This window comes from Sus scrofa, chromosome 6 (genome assembly GCF_054392235.1).
Source record: "Sus scrofa isolate SSC_HxYL_T2T_F1_AM1 chromosome 6, Sscrofa_HxYL_maternal_Yorkshire_Landrace_v2.0, whole genome shotgun sequence".
NCBI classification, from domain to species: domain Eukaryota; kingdom Metazoa; phylum Chordata; class Mammalia; order Artiodactyla; family Suidae; genus Sus; species Sus scrofa.
In genome coordinates, this window is record NC_139388.1 from 159,475,395 (window position 1) to 159,501,255 (window position 25,861).

The 25,861-nt window shown below is 45.8% G+C and overlaps 1 protein-coding gene across 50 annotated transcripts in view; it reads left to right on the forward strand.

Annotated features, from left to right (window-relative positions):
• The window catches only part of DAB1 (DAB adaptor protein 1), a 1,225,890-nt gene that overhangs the window by 893,390 nt on the left and 306,639 nt on the right, over positions 1-25,861 (forward strand). For 8 of the 50 annotated variants that reach the window (XM_021093134.2, XM_021093144.2, XM_021093153.2 and 5 more), the window contains exon 1: positions 21,371-21,493. The exons of the other annotated variants lie outside the window; for them this stretch is intronic. The gene's annotated coding sequence lies outside the window, so the exon portion shown is untranslated. Of the gene's footprint in view, positions 1-21,370; positions 21,494-25,861 lie in introns of those variants that run through there. 50 annotated transcript variants of the gene reach the window in all.

The following is a 25,861-nucleotide window of genomic DNA, read 5'->3' on the forward strand; positions in this document are numbered from 1 at the left end:
GCAGTCATCTCTCAGAAACTAGGTGGATGCTCTCTGCTCCTAGCTAGGTGGTAGCTGCGAGGAACGTCTCCCTGCAGGACGCACCAGCATCATGGTTAGCAACCAGCCTGATAAAGCCAGGAAATTAACTTTTTTAGACCCAAGAGCATCAATAACTTGTGCTCTGCAATGATAAGATTCTTGCCCCAAATGTGACCTGTGGAGCACTTAGAGATACTCATTTTAAAAACTGGGTTGTTTTCTAATATCCCAAAGGATATTAGGATATCCTGACATTCAGTTCAGTCAAGCCCCATTTTCATTTTTTGTTTTCCACTTTAAAAACTCTTTGGCTTTGAGTCACTGATTCAGCTGCTCCCATCTCAAGGGCTCCCTGTGGAGCCACGCAGCTCATGGGACAGAAATCCTTTCCTTCCCATTCTTGTTCAGTTCCTTGGCAAGCTCAGCCTGGTTTGTCTGAATGTTTACATCCCCCCCCCCGCCCCCCGCCAAGCACAGAAGGTGTGTTCTGACACATGCTCTCATTTTGGTGGGCTCTTCACCTTCTTTTCCTCCCTGATGTCTGCTGTGGCAGAGCAAACGGGGTGGGCCCTTGCTTGCCAGATTTGGCAGCAGGTCTGAAGAGGCCCCATCTGCAGCCCTGGAAGATGAGGGGATGGTTTCCCCACGGGCTGTGCAGAGATGCGTTCACCCACTCAGGCAGGTTACTAACAAACGCCTCTGTGCAAGGCACCTGGCGCTGCAGAATGATGGCGTGTGGGCTGACCCTGAGGAAGATGGGCGTTCCCCTCTCTCTTCCCTGACAGCTCTTACCCTAAATCTTCCCAGCAGATGCCCACATGTCCCAGGGTGTACAGCCCCCTGTAATGTTCTTATAAGGAGGGTTCTTGTAAGGAGGGTTCCCCAAAAGGTTGGGGAGTGCCACCTGTTATGGACCGAATGTTTGTGTCCCCGCAAGTCATGTGTTGAAACCCTGTCTCCCCACCTCCCACCCCCTGGGATGGTATTAGGGCATGGGGCTTTGGGGAGGCCATTAGGTTAGATGAGGTCATGAGAGTGGTACCCCCACGATGGGATTAGTGCCCTTACAAGGGTCACAGGGAGCTTGCTCTCTCTTCCCCTGATGTGAAGATACAACAAGAAGGCACCATCTACAAGCTAGGAAGAGAGCCCTCACCAGGAACTAAATCTGCCAGCGTCTTGATCTTGGACTTCCCAGCCTGCAGAACCTTGAGAAGTAAATGTATTCCTCAAGCCCCCAGGTGTGTGGGCTTCTGTTAGGGCAGCCTGAGCTAAGAATCTCGGTCTTTATCTTCCTCTTGGTCTTCATCACGTTGGTGAATGTCAAGCAGATCATCACCCGTTGGTAACCAGTGCCCGGGGAGGACTCTCAAACTCCATGAAGGGAAGTTCATCACAGTGCCAGCTACCAGGGATAGAAGTCCAAGTGCTTCTGCACACGGCATCTTGGTATCAGAGTTGCCAAGGCAACAATGCGGCGTTGTCTGAAACAACGCGTTCATGGGGAAGGGACAGAGCAAGATCAGCTCCAGTAGTGGACACTAGTCCCTCAAGGCTGAGAGTCAAAGCAAGGATTCTGGCCTATGCACCCCCACCATGGAGTATGAAATACTGAAAGCTGGGGGCGGTACCTGAGGGCTATGGATGCACACCCTTCCACAGAACAAAGGAGAACACGTTGAGTCTGAAAAAAGGAAAGATATTGCCACACAAACTGATAAAGCCTAGCGCTACTGTTAGCTCTTGCTAAAGAAGTATTCCAGGCTGAGGGCCAAAGGACTCCATGCATGAGACTCCCTTCCCCAAAAGAGAGTCACAGTGTGCATGGTAACATTAAAGGCTCTGAGAAGTCCTGCAGACTTCTTCTGGAGAGGGGGAGTGACAGTTTTTCCCATATGCACCTGTTCATAGAACCCATTTTCAAAACCTTTCTTTTTCCTAGTTTTCTGCAGAGGTCACTTTGGAGAAAAGGTGGATTAGGTCAGAGTGACCACCCCCCCCCCATTTACTTCCTGCTAACTTTAGGATTTATGTCTGGATCAGAAAGAACACGATCATTGCCTTTTTTTTGTTTGACCTTGAAAATAAATGTCCCGAAGTTCATGTCTAAGTGTATATTAGCCAGCTTGGGAGCTGAGAAGAACAAGGTGGATTGAGTACGGCCTGACATTTTGAATATAAAGGGAAGTTATGGGAAGTACTGGAATGGTCACTTTACAATGTTAATTATCCCCAAGCATTTCCCTGCTGGACTGTGAGCTCCTTGAGGACAGGGAATGTATCCTGTTCATTATGCCTGTGCCTAGCAAACACGTAAAGCCAAAAAAAAAAAAAAAAAAAAATCTCTAGTAAATGCTTATTGAGTTAAGGAACTCATTTATAGGTGATAGTAGGCCCATAAACCTTGAATGCTGCAAAGAAACCCAACAATTATTTAGTAGAAATTTGTTTTAGAAACAAGGAAACCAAGAGTCAAAGAGGAAAAATATCTGGTTGAAGATTGTTAGTGAGTTGGTGGAATGGCCCTGATGTTGCAAATTTGAAAAAGATTGTTGAGACCCAATTCTTGATCTCTTGAAATCATGAATTTTGTGATTTCTAGAGTAGATTCTGGAGAAGGAATGCATATTCTCTGGGTTGGGGTGTTCTAGGGATAGAAAGCTGAGGGAGGCCTTTTATCCCAGTTTACCTTTAGTCATTTACTTCAACAACTATTGTACCTACTTACCGTGATTGGCTTGTGTCTTAGTTTGGGCCGCTGTAATAATGTACCATAGACTAGGTGGTTTATAGACAGCAGAAATGTATTTCCCGCAGTTCTGGAGGCTGGACGTCTAGATCAGGGTGCCTGCATGGTCAGGGCCTGGTGAGAGCCCTCTTTGAGTTCTCATGTGGCAGGAGGGGAGAGAGACTTCTCTGGGGCCTCTTGTCGAAGGGCACTATTTGCATTCGTGAGGGTTCCACCCTTATGACCTAATCACCTCCCAAAGGCCCCATCTCCTAATACCATCATTTTGGGGTTAGGATTTCAACATATGACTTTTGGCAGACATGACACAAACATCCTGTCTAGAGCACCTTGGCTCCAGAGCTCTGGGGGGGGGGGGGAGAGTGACAATTAAGACATAGTCTCTGTCCTTCAGAAGCTCAGAGCCTGGTAGATAGTAAAAATATGTAAACATCTGGTTATAATAGCACCTCCTCAGTACCAGGCACCTCATTGTATAGTGGTGTTTCCTTTAGACCTCAGGCCATGCCTTACATGCAAGTGAGGTTTATCGCCTTTTTTGCAAGTGGGGAAAACAGGGTTCAGAAAGGGTTAGTGATTTGCTGAAAGCAGCAGGACTGGGCTCTGCCTCTCGCCCTGTTTCTCACTGTGCTCAGTCCTGTAACGCATGCTTACGGAGCAGACTGCCCATCTTTTGCTGCAGCAACAGCGCGGGACGTGAGGGCAGGGGAGGAGGGACCGATGATTTGTTCTGGGGATTCAGCAAGGTGTTCATTGAGTGCCAAGAGAGTGTGAGCTGTTCTTGCTGGCTGGCCTTCTGCCCGAGTCTGGCCTGCAAGGAACTTGGAATTGAGGCCCAGGGAAGTCTAGTGACTTTGCTGGAAAGTAAAAGTGAAACCCAAGATCGAATTCCCATTGTGGTTCAGCGGGTCAAGAACCCGACTCGTATCCGTGATGATGTGGATTCAATCCCAGGCCTTGCTCAGGAGGTTAAGAATCTGGTGTTGCCACCAGCTGCGGTGTAGGTCACAGATGTGGCTCAGATCTGGCATTGCTGTGGCTGTGGCATAGCAGCTGCAACTCCGATTCCGACCTCTAGCCTGGGAAATTAAATATGCCACACCTGCAGCTCTAAAAAAAAGCAAACAAAAAAAAAAAAAAAAAAAGAAAGGAGAAAAGAAAAAGTGAAAGGCAAGGAAGGAGATGACAGTGGGTGGGCTCCAGGATCTGTGTGACATGCAGGGCTTACTCGGGGACAGGGCAAATGTTCCACAAGCACTGCTCTGGGCAGGGCACCAAAGACACAAAGAGGAGACAGCCTCAGCCAGTGGTTCTGAAGGAATCAGTTAAAACCCACACCGAGCTATACCCAGAGTGGTTGGAGCATGGAGGAGGGGGAGCCAGCTCTGAGCTATGCAGGCGTGGAGGGTGGTAGGAGGCAAGAGGGGACCACAGGCATTGTTCACGGGGTGCAGAGCAGATAGCAGTGCCTTAAAGAGTAATTGGGAGGTTACTGGGAGCAGAGAGGAGACAGCTAGAGCAGGGTGGGGCTTGGGCAAAGACTTAGATGCTGAGGAGTGGGATGGATGGTGTGAGTGGTTGGCTACAGCTGGCTAGTGATGCAGCTTGAAGATCCAGGAGGGAGGCAAGGCAGGTGGGGCCCAACCCGGAGGACCTGCCACATGGAGGAGCATTTGAACCACGAGCAGTTCCCTTCTTAGGGTTCTCCTCTCCACTAATGATGCCAATTGAATGTTTTTTTAATAGACTCTAAGGCCCACGTTAACACTGTCTACTCTTAATTCCATACAGTGGGGCAGGGGGGATCTCTGGGTTTTATTGACTGCTTCTTGATCTGACTTTACCTAATTGGAAAATAAACAGATAAAATGATACCTTTACGACTAATGAAAAATTCATGTCCTCTTTGTCTTTTGTCATAAAGGAGAGCCTCGCAGATCTGTCTTTAAATTAGGCTATCTGGTAGATGAGAGAAAAATGTGAGCGATTAACTCCAGATTGAGGTTCGTGCCAATTTCCGAGAGCTGGAACCTTCTTCTGTAATGAAGTTTAGATTGGTTCATGTAACGGTTCACCTGGCCCTGGTGGCGCCCAGCTTCCGAAATGTGAACATACGAGGGCTGTTGACCTGTTCATTCGAAATGTTTTAATCTGCATAACAATGGATTGCATTAATTGTCTTGCATTAACCAGGGCTGACTATAACATCTGCTTGAATTAGGCTGGCTCTCCCTTGGCAGTTTCATTTGCCCCAAACACGGGTAACTTCTCCCCTCTGCTCCAGTCATCCGCATGGTTTGGGCCGAGTCGCTCTCAGAGTGGAGAGACACCTGTCAACCGTCTGCAAATAAAAACACCGTCACCCTCACACCAACTCCACCACTTGACACCTCTCGCGGAAGCATTCCTCTTTTCTAATTACCCCCAGTGACATTTCCCCGCCCCGGTTTCTCTGGTTTACATCATTCTTGAAATCTCGGTAAAGACCTTTAACTCCTGCCACCAGCCTGTGCTTCAGAAGAAGAGACTGGAATGGAAACATGTCATTCTGTATTATTTTATGAACATACTCTGAAATCGGTAGGTTCTGGACATTCTGCTAGGTAGAGGGTGCCCGATGCAGCTGACCCTGGTTCTGCTCTGGAGGAGGTCACGGCCCGATGCTGGTGATAGGACTTTGATGTAGGAAAACTTAAGTAATGGGTTATAGTCACACCGAAGAGACAGTCCCTGCCAGATCTGTGGTTAAATGAGCGATGGAATCCACGGGGACTCGGAAGAACTGAAGTTTCCGGAATGTCGTCTGTGTTTTGATTTTTCTTCTCTTGGTTCTAAGACTGTGCCCAGCTCTTTGCTGGGTCTAGAGTAACTTTTCTCTGTATAATTCAGTGAAATCATTGCCCTTTCGAGGAAGCCTTCCTTGGCCACCACCCTCCTTTGCCTTTTTAAGTTTCCCTCTTCTGGGCTCTCAAAGCTCCTGTCCTAAACAAACCACCGTTGTATTTACTTTATCGTTTGCTTGCCTCTTTCTTTCTTTCTTTCTTTCTTTCTTTCTTTCTTTCTTTCTTTCTTTCTTTCTTTTTCCTTTTTTTCTTTTTGGTCTTTGTAGGGCTGCACCTGTGGCATATGGAGGTTCCCAGGCTAGGGGTTGAATCAGAGCTGCAGCTGCTGGCCTACGCCACTGCAACGCCAGACTGGAGCAGCATCTGCCACAATGCTGGATCCTTAACCCACTGAGAGAGGCCAGGAATCAATCCTGCATCCTCAGGTTGTTAAGCTGCTGAGTCACAATGGGAACTCCTGCTTGCCTCTTTCAGTCAGCTGGAATAAAGAGTTCCACTTGCAGTACCTAGGGAAGCAAGACTGAATCAGGAATTCAGGGAGAATTCAGTGGTATATTCCAGGCCCCTGCTCCTCAGTGTGTGGTCCATGCAGCATTAGCATCTTTTGGCTGTGAATTAAAAATGCAAAATCTCATGTTCCACCTTGGATCTGCGGAGACTCATCATCTCAATTTTTCCTTTTCTCTTTTTATTATTGACGTATAGTTAATTTACAATATTGTGTTAGTTTCAAGTGTACAACAAAGTGACTCAGTTACACATACATATATGTTCTTTTTCAGATTCTTTTCTGTTATAGGTTATTATAAGATATGGAGTATAGTTTCCTGTGCTATACGGTAGGTCCTTGTTTATGTATTTTATATATAGTAGTGTGTACATGTTAATCCCCAATTCCTAATTCATCACCCCCTTCCCCTACCGCTTTCCCCTTTCGTAACCGTGTTTGTTTTCTATGTCTCTATTTATGTTTTGTAAATAAGTTCATTTGTATCATTTTTTGCATTCAAGAAATAAGTGATATCATATACTTGTCTTTCTCTGATTTTATTTGATAATCTCTAGGTCCATCCATTTTGCTGCAAATGGCCTTATTTCATTCTTTTTATGGTTAATATTCCATTATAAATATATACCCTATCTTCTTCATCCATTCAGTTATCAGTGGACATTTAGGTTTCACCATCTGAATTTTAACAGACCCCAGTGATTCATATGTTCATTAAAGTTTGGGAAGAACTGAGCAAAAAAAGGGAGTTCCCATCATGGCGCAGTAGAAACGAATCTGACTAGGCACCATGAGGTTTCAGGTTCAGTCCCTGGCCTTGCTCAGCGGGTTAAGGATCTGACGTTGCTGTGAGCTGTGGTGTAGGTCGCAGACGTGGCTCAGATCTGGCATTGTTGTGGCAGTGGCATAAGCCAGCAGCTGTAGCTCCAAGCCTGGGAACCTCCATGTGCTGCAGGTGCAGCCCTAAAAAGAAAAAAAAAAATCTTGGGAAGAACTGGACTGGTCTAAGCTCTTGCTTCCCAAACTTGGCTGTGCATTGGTATTACCTGAGGGTCTTTGTAAAGTACTGGTGGCTGGGTCCCACCTTCGGAGCTTCTAATACTGTTGGATGGGGTGTGGCCATTGAAAAGCTCTTCAGGTGTTGCTAATATGCAGCCACATGTGGGAACCACCTCTGTTGAGTTTTTCTCAACTACCTCCTATCATAGCCTTACTGCAGTGTACAATCAGTCTCTTACTGCGTAATTGTTTCTTAAGGTGAATGAAAATGAACCAAAAGTGCCGAATTTGAGGACAGTGTTGGCACAATTTTTTTTTTTTTTTCAGGGCCAAACTTGTGGCATATGGAAGTTCCCAGGCCAGGGGTTGAATCAGAGCTGCAGCTGCTGGCCTACACCACAGCCATAGCAATGCCAGATCTGACTAATGTCTGTGACCTATACTGTTGCCTACGGCAATGCCAGATCCTTAACCCACTGAGTGAAGCCAAGGATTGAACCCACATCCTCATGGATACTAGTCGGGTTTGTAACCGCCTGAGCCACTCTGGGAACTCTAGCACAAACTTATTAAAAAGTACTATCCGTAGCTTGGATGGAGAATTGAGGCATGGTTATTAATATAGATGGCACAAAAATAACTCAGAATGCTCTCAGTTGGCCAAAGTCAGAGTCTACAGGCTGTATCAAGTTGTGGGTGCCCAGATTTCAGCAGGATGGGGTGGAGAAGACTCAGCATGTTCTCTTTTAATTAGAAGAGGGAGAAACTTCAAGATTTAATTCACCTGAAGCCCTGGACGATGCAACAGTGATATTTACCTGGCTGCCGAGAAAATCACAGTGTGGTTTTCAAATGCATTTGTGGAAGTACAGTATTCACTCATACAAGGTACTGAATGGCTGTATCTCCTTTGGGTACCAGGCTTTGAGGATGCAGCGAGCACTGTAGAATCTGTAGAAATCATGTCTTGGTGGGGGTGGGAGGGTGGGAAAGGATGTCCGGAGGAGAGACGGTGTGGCGAGGATGTGATTGCTTTTTTCAGAAGGACTGACTCCTGTGTGAGAAGAGAGCAGAACTGTGCAGTGCTGCTCCGAGGGGCAGAGCTAGGGCCAATGGAATTCAGGGAGGCAGATTTTGGCTCAGCGGAGGGAAGACTCGGTGCCAGTGAGAGCCGTCCAATAATAGAACCGGCTGCCTGGGGAGGTGGTGCGATGAGCGAGCTCTCTATCTTTGGAAATGTTCTAGCAGAGCTGGGATGGCCATCTGTCGTGGGTATTGTGGAAAGATGCATGCATGTGGTGGATGAGCAAACTTTGTTGATAATGATAATAGTAGTAAATCTGACTACTATGTACTGAATGCCCATGATGTGTGCCAGGTACTGTGCTAGGCGAGTTTGTATCTGTCATCATCTTGAATCCTTCTCCAGCCCTAATGCAAGTGACAGCCATTTCTTCCATGTTACAGAAGAAGCGGAGTCATAGGCAGGATTTGGACCCTGGGGTTTCGGCCCTCCACATCATAATCTTTTAACTCTATCACCCATCTTCTAAGATGCTGTGATTTCGGGTGTATTTAGACACCGGATTTGAAGTGACTCTAAGGCTTCTATCTGGAAAGGACCCTATGGAAGGCTGGCCGTAAAGGCTTCGGAGTTGAGAGTGCTCAGGATGGCCCGTATGGACTTGGGCATGCTCTACCAAGGGGTGAATGTCGATGCCCATTGGTTAATAAGATTCCCAAGGTGGTCTCTGCACAGAGAGGAGAGAGGTTAGTGTGGGCTGACACCGTGTGTGCTGTTGGAAATCAAAGCCATGGGAGGCGCTGTGAGCCTGGCTCTCTAAATAGGAAGGGGTGTTAAACTGCATGCTGGAAACTTGATTTTTAACCTCGGCAAAATGCAAATGCAGTCATAAATGTTCAGATCTAGATTGAGTCTGTGCAAGTGCTGGAATTGGAATCAGTGTAACACAGTGACTCCAAGTAAAGCTTCTGCCTGGGTTGATATCTGAACAGTAATACCTTCAGCCATGAGCCCTTCCACGCATTTCCTTCTGGTGACTCAGTTACATCATCTGTAAAATGGGGATGATAACACTCCCTACCGCATGGGTTTATCTTGAAGCCCAAGTGGAATAATGCACATAAAGTGTTTGAACAGTGACTGACACATGGAAAGCCCTTGGTGTCTCTATTCAGATTAGTTGTTAAATCTAAGTAAACCCTAAAGTACCACAGATGGAAAAGCTTGCTTAAAGACCCTCTCTTGTCTCCTTTACTCAGAACCACACTGTAACAATTCAGCCTACGTTAAAAAAAAAAAATTAACTGTACATCTGATACCCTAGTTAATCAGATACTTAACTTAGTATTGCCACCCACTTTGTTGCAGTCTCTGAATGGTTTAATCTACTTCCTCACTATAGTACAGAGTCCACTATACAGAATTGAGGCCACACAGAGTAGCCATTCAAAGAAGAACTATGTAGTCAGCTGCCACAGTTTCGATTTTAATTTTACTATTTACTAGTCGCGTGACCTGGGGCAATTTACTTAGTATAGCTGTCTAAGCCTCAGTTTATTTCGAAGAAAGTGGAGCTAATAGAAATACGTATCTCATAGGGCTTAGAGATCGAAAGGGATTACACATACGGAGTACTTAGGAAGGTGCCAAGGGATCTTCAACATAGTAAGCATTCAACAAATGATGATGACACCTGTATCTTCTAAGACAAAGGAATTTAAAACACGTTGGGATCCTTATGGTATGTATAAACATTAGTTATATAACCCTATAGTATGTGACATCACTATAGACAGGTTTGTCCATGAGCAAAAGATTAATGGGTTGGGGGAATGTCCATGGGTGGGCTTGTAGGGGGTCTGTGATGATCCTGAGTTATAGGCAGGACTGGGGAACATGCACGTCTATGGGGGAAGATCTTTGCTTTCAGTCATTGCTCTGTGACCTTCAAGTTTAAGAAGTGTTACCTTAGAAACTTGAAGTGGAACAGGAAAATGTTAGAGCAAACTGAAAACCTGGCTGACAGTGACTTCAGGAATAAGCCATTATGTAATCGCCTGTAACAGAGAGTGAGAGCTGGGTGGCCCCAAGATCAGTGCAATAGTTCAAGAACTTGAATAGGGGCTCAGGTTCTTTCTGCTCCATGTCGTCCTTAGATTAATTGCCTTATGGTCGTAGGATAGCAGTAGGAACAAATACCACATCCTCATATAATTTTCCTAGAAACAGAAAGAAGCCAGGGCACCCAGGATGGTATGGTAGGGCTTTCATTATTTGTCTGCTTGCTTTTATCAGGGATTAAAAAAAACCCCGAAAGTGAACAAATAGGCAAACAGTTCCTCAGAAGGAACTCCCACAAAGCAAGATACCTCTATCTTTGCTTTTTCTTTACGTGCCAGAACTCCATCGTATTGCCACTCGCAGCCAGAAGGGAGGCCAAGAAAGCAAATATCTGGCTTTTCCAGTATCTCTTAGGGAGGCGGGCAAGGGGAAGAGGCAGCAGCGTAGGTTAAAGAGCTTTCTAACGTCAGTGTAGCAAAGAAAATGTGAGCTCGTGTGTCACAGAGAGGTCACACCACGTATATGAATGTTGAGGAGGCGGGCCGGTTTTTTTGGTAAGCGACGAACAGCATCTAGAGGAAGAAGCAGGAGAGAAGCCGGAAGGGCTTTCAATGCCTTCAAGATGCTTTACCCTAAGCAGGCATCATTCATCAGTGAGTAATATAGAGGAAGTGCCTGGATTCCAAATATATGGATAGAAAAACTGTCACAGAAGAGTCAGCTAGTTGCTCTTGTTTGCAGCTGCTGCCCCTGACCCAAATTTGCCCTCTGCCAGTCCTCAGCTGCTGATCCAAGCTCTGGGGAGTCAGACTGTGAGTTCTGCCAGGATGCAGATGCCCATCTCCACGGTCCTCCCCCACCCCTTCCAAAGAAGCTGTTTCTGGAGAAGGAGAGAGAGTGGCACCTACAGTAGTAACACGTCTAGTAATTCACAGCAGCCCCGGAGACTTGTAACACTTCTAAAAAGATAAGGTGATTCAATAAGATCTATCACCAACCCTGAGAGTTTCCCAGATGGAGAAGCAGGTGGGCATCTCCTGTGCTAATAACAGGGAGGCCTTTAACCTTCAGCTGTTAGAGGGCATGGGCTGGGAGATGTGGGACAAAAGCAAAACAGGTGGACATGAAGTCCGCATGTCGGCTGTTGATGGAAAAACCGATTTTTATACATGACCTTGACGAATTGTGCCATCCTACAGGGCAGGCAGAGAATCCATTGAACTGTGATGGTGCAATCATGTTAAAATAAACATGCAGAATGTGAAAACAGAAGGCAAAGCCCAAGCCTTGCTCCATCTCCTCAATCTGGAGCCTCGGGAATTGGATGAACATTCATTTTGGGGTATATGTGTTGGCAAATAAAAGGTCGAGTGTTATTAATAATGCTTTTATCCTACGGAATTAAAGTACCTGAAACTACTATAATAATTATTTTCTCCGGTAACAAGAATGAATACAAGGGAAGATTAGGGAAGAATTTCCACATCTCCCTGGGGAGTTAGAGAGCGCCTCAAAGAGGAGGCAACCCTTGAACTGATTCTGGAAGGAACTTGCTAGTCTTAGGGAGGTAAGTAGAGGTTGTGTAGATGTCAGGGTTTTTCTGTAGGTCTTGCAGGTGGAGGACCAGAGCCTGAAGGGCATGAAGTTGTAAAATGCAATGAACATCTTATATTAAGCACTTCACTCCCCCTTTACAGAAAAAAAAAAATCCCGATTTCTTTTTCTGGAGACGCTTCTTTACTACCTTAGTCCTATGGTTGGATTGGAACTAGCATTCAGCCCTAACTCTGGAGATAAAATGGGCTGGATCCAAATGATGTGTCAGGACCAATCAAAATCTACCCTGGGCTTTTTGTTTTCCTATCATTTTTTAAAGTTTTATTGAAGTATAGTTGACTTACAATGTTGTAATAATTTCTTCTGTACAGCAGAGTGATTCGGTTATATATACATATCCCTTTTTAGATTCTTTTCCCATATAGGTTATCACAGAATATTGGGTAGATTCTCTGTGTGATGCAGCAGGTCCCAGTTGACCGTCCATTCCATATAGAATCATGAATTTATGCCAATCCCCAAACCCCTCGTCTGTCCCTCCCCTCACCTATCCCCTTTGGCAACCATAAGTTACCTGGGATTTTTTCTTTAAGGCTTCACATGTGGCTTGTGGAAGTTCTTGGGCCAGGGGACTTGGCACAGCAGCACCATATCTGAGCTAAATTTACGACCTATGGAGCAGCTTGCTGCAATGCTGGATCCTTCACCCACTGAGCGAGACCATGCATCAAACCTGCACGCTCACAGAGACAACACCGTGTCCCTAACCCACTGAGTCACAACAGGAACTCCTCCATGGGGTTTTTTAAGCTGCCACTGGGAGAGAGTTTTCACTCAGCTCATCACTAGTGACCAACTGAGAGTAAGGTGTGGGTTTCATTGATGGCTCTGCCTCTGCCATTTAGAAATGCTCCAGACTGCAAAAGACAGAAACCCAGTTCAGATGAGCTTAGATCCAAGTGGCATTGATGGTAAACTTTTAAGCTTCGTCTCTCTCATTTTTGCGTTTACCTTTACAAAAGCAGACTAGGTTCTTCCAAATGGTGGAAACCAGGAACAACAGGGATTTCCATGCCTTCCCTTGGGGGCAGGGAGGGAGACAGGAAAAAACAAAGCCAATACAATTTCATAAGTAAGACAGCCTTATAGAATATTAGATGTCAGAACATACCTGTAAATCAGCTGGAGATTTTCATGTCATGTAGATTTTGACTTGGTAGGTCTAGAGTGGTCCTTAAGATTGGAAATTCTGACAAGCTCATGTAATATTGATGCTGCTGGCTCAAAGGCCACTCTTGGAGTAGGAAAGCGATCAGAGATAATGTTCAAGAATTGAGGAAGTAGGGAGTTCATGCTGTGGCTCAGAAGGTTAAGTACCTGACGTCGTCTCTGTGAGGATGCGCGTTCAATCCCTGTCGCTCTGTGGATTAAGGATCTGGTGTTGCCACAAGCCAAGATGTAGGTGGAAGATGAGGCTCTGATCCAGTATTGCCATGGCTGTGGTGTAGGCTGGCAGCTGTAGTTCTGAGTTGACCCTGAACCTGGGAACTTCCATATGCCACAGGTGTAGCCATAAAAAGAAAAGAAAAGGAATTGAGGAAATAGGAAAAGCTGGCGCATTGTGTGGTAATATGGAAATGCGGGTAGAAGGGAGTTACAGTTTTCTGTGATTAGGATAGACTCATGGAGGTCACATTTCAGCAGACTTGAAAGAGGTTACTGTATTGATACATTAACAAATTACCCCCGAAGTTTGGTGGCCTTAGTTGGGTGTTCTCACAAGGCTGCAATCAGGGTGATGACCAGGGCTGCTGCATCCATCTCAAGGCTGGCCTGGGGTAGATCTGTCTCCAAGGTCACTCTAGTGGCCTCTGGCAGGCCTCAGTTCCTCCCAGGCCGGTGGCCAGTGTCCCCCTTCAGTTCCTTGCTACGCGGGTCTCCCCATAGGGCAGATCCCAAATCTTCTCTCAGATTTGGCTTCTATGAGAACAAGGAGACAGGAGGACAAAGGATGGCCAGCAAGAAGGAAGCAGAGTCTTTCTGGAACCTCACTTATTAAGTGACGTCTCATCACTTTTGCCATATTCTGATGATTAGAAATGGGTCACTAGGTCCAGCTCATACTCAGAGGGGAGGTCATTACCAAAGGCATAAGTATTGGGCGGCCGGGCTCACTGGGGCCATTTCGGAGGCTGTCTACACAGCATGTATTTGCCTATCACCAAAAAACCTGGGTGTCTTATACCCTTACGCAGGTTGCTGTTATTGCCAGTTTGTTTAGCAAAGAGGATCATGGGAATTTCTTGGCTCCCACCAGAAACCAGGATTGGTCCAAATGGTTCTGACTGAGCTAGCATGGGCTTTGGCCTATCTTCAGCTTTGGAAGTGGATCCAGGTCCGCTTCTTTGTTGAGCCATTCGGGCAGAAGCTAGTAGACCACCTGAGAGCTTGTGGGCAGCTGAGCTCTGACTGACCACCCTGGCCATTTTAACACTGCCAGTGAAATTGCCTGAGGAGCCTGCCAAGGAGACAGATGCTGCTGCTGGAGAAACACCTTCTGTGGCCTGGCATTTGTCCGGTAATTGCTCTCCAAGAGAAAATAAACTCTTCACTTGAGGGGGAAGGTGGATGGTGCCCGACTGTCAAGTAGAGAGATTATTTAGAACAAGCACTGCAAATAAAATGCAAAAGATTTTATTAAAAAATAGAAGACATTTGTAGAGATGGAAAGTTAGGCCTTTTCAAAATCTCCTGACTCAGGAAATGCTTCTTGTTTTCCAGGCATAGACTAATACAACACTGAATTGAATTATGTGCAAAATGCCTCCCCTGTTCCTGCTCTCCTGGTCCTTTTGCAATCATATTGTTTTTGCAGTAGAGACAGCTACTGTTTCCTTCTGGCTTGTAGATTCATAATGTAGTAGAAGCAGCACGGGCTTAGGACTGGGTGGTAGGTTCGGGAGATAGACTCAGCCATTTACTTGTAGGGGGATTCAGGTTTCATTTACAGTTTTCTCATCTTTAATTTGGGATAATTTGTTTTCTCTGGGAGTCTATTTCTTTTTTTGTGGTATCTTTGTCTGGTTTGGGTATGAGGGTGATGGTGGCCTCATAGAATGAGTTTGGGAGTATCCCTTCCTCTGCAATTTTTTGAAATCGTTTCAGAAGGATAGGTGCTAGCTCTTCTCTAAATGTTTGATAGAATTTGCCTCTGAAGCCATCTGGTCCTGGACTTTTGTTTGTTGAGAGTTTTTTAAATCACAGTTTCAATTTCAGTTCTTGTGATGGGTCCATTCTGTTTTGTAAATAAGTTCATTTGTATCATATTTTTAAGATTTCATATGTAAGCCACATTATATATGGTCACCAAAGGGGAAACAGGGGATAAACTAGGAATTTGGGATTGACGTATATGCATTACTCTATGTAAAATAGATAACCAACCGAGACCTACTGTATATCACAGGGAACTATACCTAGCATCTTGTAATGGAAATAAATCTAAAAAAGAATATATATTTATTTTCATATATTTGTATAAATCACCTTGATGAATACCTGAAACTAACACACCATTGCAAATCCACTTCAATTAAAAACTAAAAAAATATAAAATAAATTGGGATTGTAATACCTCTCTGATGAAGTTATATTAAAGGTTAAGTTACACAAAATAACCCTAGGAAAAGTTGCTTCCCACATTGGGGAATGCCTAATAGATGGTGTGTCTTTATCAATGCTGCATTTAAACAGTAACAACACTAGGAGGAGCTTTAAATAGTAAGTCCTCCAACATAGTTGGGGAAACTAAGGCCCAGAAAGCTAAAGGCATTGCCTACAGATGATAGAATAGTTGTGCACCACCCACCCATCCACGAATCCAGCCAGCATTTATCGAGGTGTGTTTTCTGATAATGCTGTTCTCACTGCCAGCCCTCAAGTGATTAGACAGACAATGAGAAAACACATTACTGATAAATCTTAGATGAAATAACTACATAAAATAACCAGAGGTTGAAATGTTAGAGGGTAACTGGTCGGAGGGACACGGGAAGGCTGCTGCAAGTTGGGTGCCCTGGGAAAGGCCATTTAAAGAATGGCATCTGGGTAGTTCGCGTTGTGGCTCAGCGTGCTACAAACCTGACTGGTATCCTTGAGGATGCAGGTTCAATCCCTGGCTGCACTCGGTGGGTTGAGGATCAGGCAGTTCCATGGCTGGGGCATAGGTGGGCAGCTGCAGCTCTGATTTGATGCCTAGCCTGGGAACTTCCATATGCTATGGGTCCAGCCCTGAAAAAAAAAAAAAGAAGAAAAGTACGGAGTGGCATCTGAGGGGAGACCTGTAAGAGAAGAAGGAACCAGGAGAGGAACAATAACTGAATAGACCCTAATGTTGAAAGAGCAGAAAGCTGTCCAGGGTCCTGTGCAATCACCAGATCACGTGGAAGGTTTATGGTTCTGCCAGGGAAAACACTGAAACAAACAACTCAGGGAATTTCTGGTCATAAAGAGAAATCATGTTTCCTTAGCAAAGGATCTTTCTACATTTTTAAATGGATGGGTATTCCTTAGGAGTTTTCAAGGGATCAGGGACCATTATATAATGAAGTCTTTTCAGAACTATTTCACTTTGGATTTGTTCCTTTCCTCCTCCTTTCCTTTCATCCATCTCTCCTTCCTTCCCTCTGTCCATTTCTTTTTTATTTTTATTTTTTTATTGAAGTATGGTTGATTTACAGTGTTGCTTTCTGGTGAACAGTAAAGGGATTCTGTTATACAAGAAAAAAAAATTATGGGCATGTGTGTTTTGTATTATTTTCTGATCTAGCCGTTTCTTATTTTTAAAGAGCATTCTAAGGAATAGAGAGTGCCATGCAAAACCTAGTAAGTTGCTTCCTTAAATCCTATGATCCTCACATCACCCCTTGATGGAGGTAGGGGTTCGTGCGAGTCACAGGAAAGGGAATTGGGGCTGGGAGTGCACAGAGCCTGTCCAGCCTCCCACAGAAGTTGAATCAGAGCTGCAAAGTCACATATGAGACTCCACGTAGCCAGGGCGGGGCAGGAGGGTGTGTTACTGAATTCTGTGCCCTGGCTTTAGTTTCAGCCCACAGAGCCTAGGATTTTGCTTTTTTAAGTGCTCTGATATTTTTATGTTTTTTAAAAATTAATAGCCAATAAACTCAGGCTTGGTAAAGTTTCTCTTTGGAGGGAAAATGTTTCCTTCCAGGTTCATTGTCATTATTCATCATGTGCCTCCACTGAGTCATGACCCTGTTTGCACAGCTCCGGGGAGATTTTGAGGACTTGATAAATGAGTAAATCACATAGGGAACAAACGCATGCCTCTCTCCTTCCAGAAGGCTCACAGTCTCTAAAGAATGGCTAAGTTGCATTTTCTCAGTAATAACAATAATGTAATATTAAGAGCCATTGAGCGTCTGCTGGATCTCGGGTATGGTGCTGGATGAATTATATATTAAACCCCTAATGCTCACTATGTGTTAGAGGAAGGTGCCATCAATTCCACATTTCAGTTTAGAAAACCATGGCCCATTGAGCCATTAGGGCAAAGCACAGTGCCTCAGACCCCACCGTGTTTTTAGGAGCCCCCCCCTAAATGTTTTAATTTCTTTTAAAATCAGAGGCAGGAAATGAACTTTTAGGGTCAAAGAAAGGGGCCATGGAGAAAAAAGTACACGGGGCTCTGAAAGTCACAGTTTGGGGACCACCGAGGGCTCAGGGAAATTGCTACTTGCTCAAAAGCCGTGCGGGGAGAAGGACTTTTGACACAGTCCCAAACCTGGATTCTGTCCCTCCCATACCTGAGGCCCCTTTCTCAATTGGCTTCATCCCAGCCTTTCTAACTTTTAGCCTAAGCATTCTTTCTGCAGAAACACAAGTGCTTGAAAACCAGGTCTCAGCATCCTTAGTTTAGCACCCTGTCTGCTCTGGAAGACAGACCGGGTGGCCAGAGAACCTTGTTGCTGGGGGCTGCATCCCAGGATTCCTGGGCAAAAGCACTGGCCCACACTTCGGTGCTGCAGATGCCCCCTGATGGATGAGATAGAGTGTGGACCCGGCCTCCTGAAGCCCTTGGATAATGAGCAAGTGGAGAAACAGGTGGGAAGCAACACTGTGGAGGTCTGTCTGCACACAGCCCTGCTGCCCACCAGCCACTTTTCTGCCAATTAGAACCTTTGAAAAACTTGGCCTCCATTTCCTGGCGAAAGCATCCTGTGTAAGCTGGAGGCCAGCTTGCATTCAAAGTAAAGGCACTTTTCCTCTCCTCCTCTCCGTGTCAGATGGAGTTGAGATTTTTGTGGCGGCTGTTTAATTTTTCGTTTTTAATGTATAGTTGACTTACAGTGTTCAGGACCAGGAAGGAAGCCTAAGACTAGCTTGACCTCACAGCTGCTATTATTTTTATCACTGTCTACCTCATGCCTTCGTGGCCATCATTTCACAGGCCACGGAGGAGAAAGCTGTATACCTACAGGCAACACCCTAACACAGTCATTTCGGGAAAGACTGACTTGAGATGTCCATTGGTGGCCTTTGCTTGGATAGCGATTCTGTTGGAAAGAAAAGAGGTGGGGACATTTCAGGGAGAAAAGCAACCAGAACCTGTCAGTTTCTCCTTTTGCCTTGGAATCTCGATATATGCGGAGGAAGGTCCAGTGCCATAAACTTGCACAGATCAGCGTAACTGATTTTCTTTCCTCTTCTTTAGATGGGTTAGAGGCAGGATGTCTTGCTCTTAGAGTTGAATAAACTCATATTGAAAGAGAGCTACAGAGAATTTGATGTCTGTCTGTCTGGTAACGCTTAGCTTTCTAAGCCTGCGGGGCTTAGCAGCTGCCTTGGTTTTGAAACGTGATCTGGCTGCTGGAGCGCAGACGTTCCAAGAGAAGCCAGACAGGTTCAGTCTTTCACTCGTGGGTTGAGGGCCTCCCCACGTGGGATGGGAGAGAACACTTTGTTACACCTTCCCACACAACACACTGTGTAACCAGGACAGCCACAGCCATCACGAGGCCATGTGGCCCTTCCCATGCTGCATGTCACATCCATCCATCCTTTTCCTGGCACCGTGATACAGGCAACTTAACAATGGGGCTTTTGGCATCTCAGAGACTTGTGTTCAGACCCTGGTTCTGACTCTACTATATTTTCCTGGACAAGAACTGAACTCTCTGTACCTAAGTTTCTTATCTGTGATATGGAGGTGAAAATATTAAACCCATGTGATTGCTCTTCTGAGGAAGAGAGATGAAGCATGAAAAGGAGTCTAGTGTTTCGGAATCATCTCCCTAGGATTAGCGAAATAGGTGAAATGAGATTATGAGTGTTCTTTTTTTTGTGTGTCTTTTTAGGGCTGTACCCGCAGCATATGGAGGTTCCCAAGCTAGGGATTGAGTTGAGAGCTACGGCTGCCAGCCTACGCTAGAGCCATAGCAACACCAGATCCGAGCGGCGTCTGCAACCTACACCACAGCTTATGGCCATGCCAGATACTTAACCCACTAAGTGAGGCCAGCGATCGAACCTGCAACCTGAGATTCATTTCTTCTGTGCTATAACAGGAACTCCAATGACTGTTCTTAATTCACAAAGGTTTTCCTTTCCCAGGGTTGCATGGCTAGTGCCTGGTGAAACCAGACCTGAAAAAACCCAGCCTTGTGAGCAGCCTTGCTTTTTGCTAGACTGTCAGTTCCTTCAAGGCAAGGACCCCATCCTGTCTGCCTCTGACTTCTTTCTCCCTCTCCCCGGTCCACATCGGCCTCCTCACTGCTCTCAAAATGCGCAGGTTCTCTCCATTCTGCGGAGGGATTCGAGGCTTGCTCTTTCCTCTCTCGGAAAAGCTCTTCTCCCAAGACTGCCTGATATCGATGGCCTTTACCTTCTTAAAACTTTTGCTCAGAAGAGTTCCCTTTGTGGCGCAGTGGTTAACGAATCCGACTAGGAACCGTGAGGTTGTGGGTTCGATCCCTGGCCTTGCTCAGTGGGTTATGGCTTGGGCGTTGCCGTGAGCTGTGGTGTAAGTCGCAGATGTGGCTTGGATCCCATGTTGCTGTGGCTGTGGTGTAGGCCGTTGGCTACAGCTCTGATTAGACCCCTAGCCTGGGAACCTCCATATATGCTGCTGGTGTGGCCCTAGAAAAGCCAAAAAGATGGGAAAAAAAAAAAAAAATTTTTGCTTAGGGCCTTGTCAGGGAGGCCTTCCCTAGCCACTCATTGGAAACGTCCCCCCTTCTAGCACGTCGCATCCCCTCTCCATCCTTACTTTTCTTCCCAGCACCCCCTGACCCCTGACGTATCACATCCAGGCGTACCTTGTTTAATTGCCCTGCACTTTGCAGCATTTCACAGACACCCCTCTTTCACACATTGAAGGTCTGTGGCAACCCTGCGTTGAGCACGTCGGATGGTGCGTGCCATTTTTGCCAACAGCATTGCTCACTTTGTGTCTTTGTGCCACATTTTGGTAATTCTCACAGTGTTTCAAACCCTCCACCAGCAAAAAGATTATGGTTCACGGAGGGTCAGAGGATGGTTAGCATTTTTCAGTAGTAACATATTTAAAAAAAATTTTTTTTTTTGTCTTTTTGGGGCTGCACCCACTGCATATGGAGGTTCCTGGGCTAGGGGTCTAATCAGAGCTGTAGCTGCTGGCCTACGCCACAGACACAGCAGTGCAGGATCAGAGCACCCTCTGCGACCTACACCACAGCTCACAGCAACACCAGATCCTTAACCCACTGCGCGAAGCCAGGGATTGAACCTGCATCCTCATGGATACTAGCTGGGTTCCTTAACCACTGAGCCATGACGGGAACTCCAAATTTTTTTTTTTTATATTTGATTTACAATGTTCTGTCTATTTCTACTGCTCACCAAAGTGACCCAGTCGCACACATACGCACATTCTCCTTCTCACACCTTCCTCCACCATGTTCCATCACACGTGATCCGACGTAGTTCCCTGTGCTGTACGGCCGGATCTCATTGCTTATCCACTCCAAATGCTGTAGTTTGCATCTACCAACCCCAGACTCCCAGTCCCTCCCACTCCCTCCCCTCCCTCTTGGCAACCACAAGTCTTTCTCCATGTCCATGACTTTGTTTCTTTTCTGTAGATAGGTTCATGTGTGCCATACATTAGGTTCATCAGGGGTTTTTTTCATGAAGGTATTACATTGTTTTTCTAGACCTAGGGCCACTGCACACCTAACAGTCCCCATTCTAGTGTAAACGTGGCGTTCACATGCGCTGACTGGCTTTCTTGTGATTGTCACTTCGTCGAGAGGGTCTGGAACGGAACCCACAACATCTCCCGGCTACGCCTGCCCCTGACCTACTCATTTGTTGTTGTCTGTCTCCCTTCTCTAGGACCTAAGCCACATCCCCACAACTGAACAATGCATGGCCAACAGCCTGCAGTCAGCACATAAAACTGTGTAGAGTGAGTAAAGAAACGTGTTTGGAGTTGGAGGCAGGGGCTGTGTGGGAGTGCCCCTTGCCCTGACGGTGTTAGGACAGAACACGTAGCTGCTTCTCCCCACGTGATCACACCCTGCCAAACCCCTTCTCCAGCAGTCCCTGACACTCCTCATTGCGATTCCCGGCTGGGAACTTTGCCCTCCCTTCTTTGTGGGGGTGGCTCTGGGCTCACAAGGGCCGGGACTGCTGTCTCTTCAGGAGCTGGGCTTTGCACTCTGATCACAGGGGTAATGTAACATTTCATTTCATTTTTTTAAAAATCTGAGTCGAGCTGTTTATTAGACACGAATTTGCTCAGGTCGTTGGGTTTCGTGTGCTTCCAGCATGCCGAGGCATTTCCCCTGGGTAGGAGCTTGGCTCTCCTGTGCCTCAGGTTCTAAGGAAATGCTTTCTAGAACGTCCCTCTGTGAAGCTGCGTTTTGGTGCATTCTGTTCTGAACAGAGGGCACCTTCTCTGGGGTGGGCAAACGTCTGACTCTCCATTAGTTCTTCCAAAGGTCTCTTTTCCGCTTTTTGAAATGTTCCAAAAATGACTTGTTGTGAAAACGGGATTTTATAGAAGTTATCGATGTTAGAAATGGTGTCATTGGACTTCCCGTCGTGGCGCAGTGGTTAATGAATCCGACTAGGAACCATGAGGTGGCGGGTTCGATCCCTGCCCTTGCTCAGTGGGTTAACGATCCGGCGTTGCGGTGAGCTGTGGTGTAGGTCGCAGACGCGGCTTGGATCCTGCATTGCTGTGGCTCTGGCGTAGGCCGGGGGCTGCAGCTCCGATTGGACCCCTAGCCTGGGAACCTCCATATGCCGCGGGAACGGCCCAAAGAAATAGCAAAAAAGACAAAAAAAAAAAAAAAAAAGAAAAAAAGAAAGAAATGGTGTCATGAGAGACGTCACTTGGAAGGGCTTTTTCTGGCTGATGTGATGAATGGTGTGCACGGTGGATCCTAGTGGTGTCAGAAATGGACTAGCAACCGGGCGACCTGGCTCACTGCTCCGTGTTCGTTAAACTCATTGGGTGACTTTGAGAAAACTATTCAATCCAATCACAGCCGTTCAGCTGAGAAGTAAAGACTCTAGGCCACTGGTCTTAATGATATCCAAGACCCCTTCCAGCTTGAGAACTCCAGACCGGAAGCCCACAGACTTAACCTGGGTCCAGCCACTACTAGTACCAGGGCTCTAGGAAGTCCCTTTCCTCCTCAGAGCCCCAGTTTCTTACTCTTTCAAATGACCATCAAGATTCCTAGATTGTATTTTACCCAGGGCGTTAAGAGGATTTTGTTTGGACTCGCAGATGGGAACATACTTTTTTAGTGGTGGCGTCTTGTTTTTCCGAGGCGCGACGTCTTCTTTTACTGTGATTTCATGGAATTGTGCCAACAACCTGGTTGGATAAAAGTGAAGAGGTGAGAAATCATTGTACATCATGTTGACAGTTTTTAAATTGTGCGGTTAAAATATGTGGGGGCTGTGTTTCACTGGGGGCTGTTTTGTTTTTTTTTTTTTAAATCCCCATCTTCAGTTCTTGACTTAAGTTCGGGGAAGGGATTCATTCATAGCTTTCATGACATTTTTAAAATTTTTTTTCGTTTTTAAAGTTGTATTGAAGTAGAGTTGTTTTGCAATGTTGTAATCCTTTCTCTTGTCCAGCAGAGTGAGTCAGCTCTACTTGTCCACACACCCATGCTCTTTCAGATTCTTTCCCCACATAGATGGTCACAGAATATTGGGTAGAGTTCCCTGTGCTGGACAGCAGGTCCCCACTGGCCAGTCATTCCTTATACCTTGTGTACATACATACGCATGACATTTTTCAAAGGAGTGTTTAATGTCCCATTTTAAGACTCGGTGATTTTTTTGTGGGTGTTTCCCCCTGGAATTCTTAAAGAAAGAGATCTTTTTATGCTTCTTCTGGTCCACTAGCCTTCTTCTGTGGATGGGTATTAGCTGGTAATACCTAGAGAATCACAAACATCGAGTGAAGGCTATTGGTAGGATCAGCTGGTTGCTTTCTGGAAACTTCCAGTTCATGGGCACCTCATCGAGACTGACTCACTTTTTAGAGATAAACCTAATTAAAAATCTGGAGTAATTCATTGACCAGTTGGGCTCCTGGAAGCCATCTAGTGAAAATATTGTTATCTTGATCTTGGCTCTTTTTATCCCTAAGGAACACTCCTAATCGAGACTGTAAATTTGAATGACCAAAGGCTGAAGTCCTCTTTGGAAAAGGAAAAGACATCATTTTATTGGGGTCAGTGACCCCACAGGCCTTGACCCAGGTGGCTGCGCAGAGGGAGGTTCAGAGATTCATCAGACAGGGAAGGAGGCGTGGTCTGGAGTCAGCAAATAGAGGAGGTGAGATCTGCCCAGCTGGGGCTAAGGGAGGAAGGTTGTGTGCAGCTAACATCCTAGCGGTAGACTTTGCGTTCCCACTGTCATCCCACCCTTGCCTCCACCCCCACCCCCATGGTATTAGTTTTAATCCTAGATAGTCTATAAGAAACTGTATCATGGATCTCGGGGTCAAGGTACAGAAGAAGATCTCAGAATCCAGAAGTCATGGATTCCAGTCCTACTTTCAAGACTTCCCAGCTGGGAAACCTCTGGCCCATCTCTTCTTAGCTAAAGATGGTTAAGCAGGGACAGCCAAACCTTCCTTCCTAAGTTGTCTGGAAGATGGAATGAGTGTGCTGAGAAAGGCAAGTGCCCCAGACAGTCTTTAGAAAGAAAATATCAGTTGAGCACCGAGAGGGTATTGGGGGCGGGGAACCCCAGGCCCCACCACCACCCAGAAACCCTGGAGAGCCTTCCTTTCCTCCCCCTGCTGCTGGTTCTGACAAGGCATGTTGTCTTCCCATCACATGAAAATGGGAGCCAAATGTGGTTGAAGAAAAGCAAGCTCTGTGGGCCTCAGGCCTCAGCCTCCAGCCTGCATATGGAGCTCACCCCAGCTCACCTCTGCTACCCCGCAGAGAAGGCAAAGGAGTTAATGACAAAATGTCAGAAAGGCACGTGGGGGCTTTTAGAAACACTCACCAGGCAACACTAAAACACCCCACACATAAATAACGTCAACTCTGCAGAGCTGCATGGTCATATTTTAATCATTTCGTGGTTTTTTTTTTTTTATTAGGAATAAAGACTTTAACCAGAGTCCCTTTAAAAAACCATTGGATGTACTTAAGGAAGCGAGCATAATGTTTCTTTTAAAACTTTGCGTTAAGTGAAGTCTACCCATAATCCTCGAACTTGGCAGGCAGAAATTCATCTAAACTGTTTTCCAAATTTACCAAGTGCTTGCCTGGATAGACAAGGAGCCTGGGGGTATTTCTTGTGGGAGTGATGAATTGTGAATCCCAATATGAGATGTGTGTAAAAAAAAAAAAAAAAGATTCTGTTTAAAGAGAGAAAAGAAGTTTCTGACTGTTTGGCAAAACAGGTTATTTTTAAACTGAAGAAAAATAGGATTGTGAGGATTTCATTAGATTTTCGTGGTTTTATTTATTCAACTGTCTGTGGGACTTTCTTGCATCTCATTAGCACAAGGGCAAATGGAAATTCAAGAAGACCAGCAGGCCATCGTGCCCTCAGGTGGCCTTCATGCTCATCAAGGGACAAGGTGTAGGTAGATCACAAAATGACAGTCTGTGCAAAGCAGGATGGGTTTCTGGGAACATTGTGATATTTGGAGACAGATGAACTTGGGTTCTAGACCTGGATCCATGTGGGACTCAACGTTTTATCCGTTCGGTGCCTCAGGTTCCACTGCTACAAACACGAGATAATAATACTTCACTTCCCAGGTTGTCAAGGTTAATGAGGAGCAAGGCATGTAGAACGCTTGGCACGTAATAGTTTCTCGTGAATGTAAGAGAAATGTCTTTGATACGCTGTACTGGAGCCTGAAGGTCAGATTAATATCAGCTCTCAATTCATAGCAGAGATCCTTCTTGGTCTTTTTTTTTTTTTTTTTTTTTTTTTTTTGCTTTTTAGGGCCACACAGCAGCACATGGAGGTTCCCAGGCTAGGGGTCGAATTGGAGCTACAGCTGCCTAGCCTACACCACAGCCACAGCAACGCCGTATCCTTAACCCACTGAGCGAGGCCAGGGATCGAACCTGTATTTTCATGGATGCTAGTCAGGTTCCTTATCCGCTGAGGCACAGCCGAAACTCTGGTCATTGTTTCCTGATTCCTTTTGACAGGAATGTATTGAAAAATGAATAGATATATGGTATAGGAAATAAATATAGGAAATGTCTCCACTTTCTTCCCAAAATATTATATGCAAATGAAGTGGAGGGAAGGGAAGGCAAGCAATGTGTAATATTTTTGTTTCTTCATTTCTCCATTCTGTGTTATGCTCTCAGAACTCCTTGTGATGTATCGTCTTGAAGTTCCTTAGGAATGTTAATGGTTATGGGCTGTGACAGAATATTTTCCTGGGGAGAGGACTTTCCTTGGGCCTTGAGCTGGCTGGCTTCTGCTTGCCTTTCCAGGTGCACTCTGCTCTTCTCCATCTCCCTTGCCTCCTTCCAGAAGGAAGGCTCTCCTGTGTGGACCACAGCCAGGGCTTCCTGGCCCCCTGTCCT